General features: G+C 53.2%; 1 pseudogene; it reads left to right on the forward strand.

Moving 5' to 3' along the window:
• Window positions 1-485: 485 nt before the first annotated feature.
• LOC147659586 (uncharacterized) lies at window positions 486-1535 on the forward strand (annotated as a pseudogene).
• The last annotated feature ends 1749 nt before the right edge of the window (window positions 1536-3284 follow it).

Raw genomic sequence — 3284 nt, forward strand, 5'->3', positions numbered from 1 at the left:
AAGGAGTGTAGGGCAGAGGCGTGCGAACCATGCCAGGGCAAAGGGGAGGTAAAAGGGGGTCTAGCATGGAGGCGATGATGCAGGCCATGATGCGTGAAATGGCTCAAATTAACAAAAAGTTGGGGAAGGTTGACGAACTAGAGGCCCGCATGAATGATAGATTCCCTGACCCACCGGGCCCATCAGGTAGGCCAGTGCGGGAGAGAACAGCTCCTTTGCCAAGGGGGGATTTCGTTACCCCACCGAGGAAATCCAGGGCTAAAAAGCCGAGGTTCAGTGCCCCAGCTCCGGTGCCTTTGCCACCAGTCCCTACTGCCCCAGTACCCGCGATACCAGTTCCGCTAGCACCACTGCCAGCGATCCCAGCGCCGATAGCACCGGTGCTTCCTGCTGCTCCGGCCCCTCCTGCAGCACCCACCCCGCCTGCACCTGGGGGACTGGTACCAGTCCCGGGTGGGCCACCGTCACCGGCCCCATTGCCTAACATGCCTGGTCCCTCTGAGGTTCCTCCTGGGGTCCCAAATGTGCCAGCGGGTGATCCGGACCCAGTCCCGGTTGAGTTGGAGTCTCAGATAGCGGCATTATTGCCATGGCTGCGTAAAGGGGGTGTGTGTCTTGCCTCGTCCGACCATGCGGCAGAAGCAGTTAAGCTGGTGGAAAAAATTAAGGCTGCAAAAGCGGCTGATAGTATTGCGGTACCCAGATCTTCTTCACTTACAGGTTCCACTCCAGCACAGCCAAGTGGAGATAGTGTCCCACCAGCACAGGCGCCCGTGAATGGTAAGGAGGTGGCGCTGCCCCTCTTGGGGGACGGCGTAGTGCCATCCAGGAGTGAAAACTTGGGGCAACATGTGTCTCAGGCAGTGAAGGAAATGATTTGGGCAGGGAAGTATGTATACATTTATTCTTTGTTGTTGAACAATAGGGAGATGGAGCAGGCTAAGTTAATGAAGGAATGGATGCATCCAAGTGAATGGAGGGCACAATGCTCCAGGTTCAAGGTAGAGGAAACTTTGAAGAATTGGATCAGGGCCTTTGCCGTCCTCTCTGCGATCACGGCCGAGCGGCCCCCGAATGTCCAAGCAGCTATGTCTTGCTACATGAGTAGGATTGTGAGGTGGAGCGATCAGTATACCGGTGATGCCTGGAAGGAGTATGATATTAATTTCAGGAAGGCCAAAGAGTTTAATGCATCTTTAGCGTGGGACACGGTGGATTCCATGTCATGGCACCAGTAGTTCTCTGGGGACACGGCCCCTACACAGTCTACAAGCGCTCCCAGGGTGTTCTCCGCTAGGCCCCAACAGCCCTTTCGGTCATACCAGGGGAATGAGGTCCCCGGGAAGAATAAGGGGGGGGGGTCAGAGAGGAAAGGGGTGTGTTGGGACTTTAACAAGCGTTCCTGCTCAAGGCCCCAGGGTACCTGTAGATTTAGGCATGCGTGTTCAATCTGTGGTCACCCATCCCATCCCGAGACAACCTGTAGGAACAAGCGAGGTAATAACGGTCACAGGGGTAGAGGGAAGCCTGAGTAATTCAGTCCAGCTGGCCCCTCCAACGCCAATAGACGTTTTTGCAATGATCCCCTGGTTGAATAGATACCCTGATCGCACAGCGGCCACTCTACTGCAGGAAGGTTTTTCTCAAGGATTTAGGATCCCAGCAATGGGTTACACAGGTAGCCCACATTGCAAGAATCAACTTTCAGTAGCACAGAATCCAGAGGTGGTGGCCGCTAAGATTTCCAAAGAGTTGTCCCTGGGTAGGATAGCAGGTCCCTTCCATGAGGTGCCTGTTCCCAATTTTGTGTGCTCTCCTTTGGGGGTAGTACCCAAGAAGGAAAGGGGCCAATTTAGACTGATCCACAACCTATCGGCCCCGAGGGGGGCATCCTTGAACGATGCAATTGATGAAGGGATTTGTAGTGTCAAGTATGCCTCATTTGATCAGGCGGTTGATTTACTGCGTGTCCTGGGTACGGGTGCATTAATGGCAAAATCTGACATAGAATCTGCTTTCCGCCTTCTCCCTGTACATCCCTTAGACCACCACCTCTTGGGCTTCACTTTTGATGGCAAGTTTTACATGGACAAATGTATGCCTATGGGCTGTTCCATATCATGTGCATACTTTGAGACATTTAGCTCATTCCTTGAATGGGCTATGAGACAGGTCACTGGCCACCAACAGGTCATGCATTACTTGGATGACTTCCTTTTCTTGGGGGCGGCGGACTCTCAGGAGTGTGCTTGGGCATTGCAGGAATTTTGCGTGCTCATGCGTGCTTTTGGGGTGCCGCTGGCACCAGGGAAAACAGTTGGACCGGCCACCTGCCTGGAATTCCTTGGCATCGAAATTGACTCCATTGAGGGATGCTTCAGGTTGCCCAAGGACAAGGTGTCTAAGTTTAAGGCAGCTCTGCGCGAATGCCTAGGAAAAAACAAGGTTTCTTTGCAGCAGCTGCAAGAAGTGGTGGGGCAGTTGAACTTTGCTCTACGGGTCATCCCTATGGCCCGCCTGTTCTCACGCTCCATTGCTCAGGCGATGAAAGGGTTGCGGGAGAAGCATCACCGTACTAGGCTGTCATCTGAGGTGCGCCAGGACATGCATATATGGATGGCATTCCTGGAGGGCTTTAATGGCAGGGTAGTGTGGTCAGCTCCCCCTGCTTCATCAGCAGAGTTAGGCCTGTGGACTGATGCGGCGGGGAGTGTGGGCTTCGGGGCCATCCTTGGGAACAAATGGGTCGCCCAGCGGTGGCCGGAGGAATGGAGAGCACAGGGTCTGACAACCAACATTGGCTTCTTGGAACTTTTCCCGATATGGGTTGCATTGAAGGTCTGGGCAGAACATCTATGTAACCAATCAGTGGCCTTCTGGTCGGATAATATGACAGTGGTGGAATGTATAAACCAACAAGGGGCTCGTTGTCCGTTTATACTACGCCTGATAAAAGAGATCGTGCTGCAATGCTTAAAGTGGAATGTAGTTTTCAGAGCCAAGCATGTGCCTGGCATCCTCAACAATGCAGCCGATTCCCTTTCTCGTTTTAAAATGCAGGTCTTCAGGGAACATCTTCCTGCAGCAGACCCTTCGCCAACACACTTCCCGGCAGTTCTTTGGCAGATTGGTGCCCCAGATTACAGGACCTCGTGGTTGCTAGCTTAGCCCCCAGGACCAGGACAGCATACGAAGGGGCGTTTTTGTTTTACTGTAATTTCTTGGGTCAGGAATGGGCAGTTAAGTGGGCACAGGAGGCCAGTTTTGAGGCCTATTTTGAATGG

The sequence above is a fragment of the Lissotriton vulgaris genome, unplaced genomic scaffold (genome assembly GCF_964263255.1).
Source record: "Lissotriton vulgaris unplaced genomic scaffold, aLisVul1.2 SCAFFOLD_9421, whole genome shotgun sequence".
In the NCBI taxonomy this organism is placed as follows: Eukaryota; Metazoa; Chordata; class Amphibia; order Caudata; family Salamandridae; genus Lissotriton; species Lissotriton vulgaris.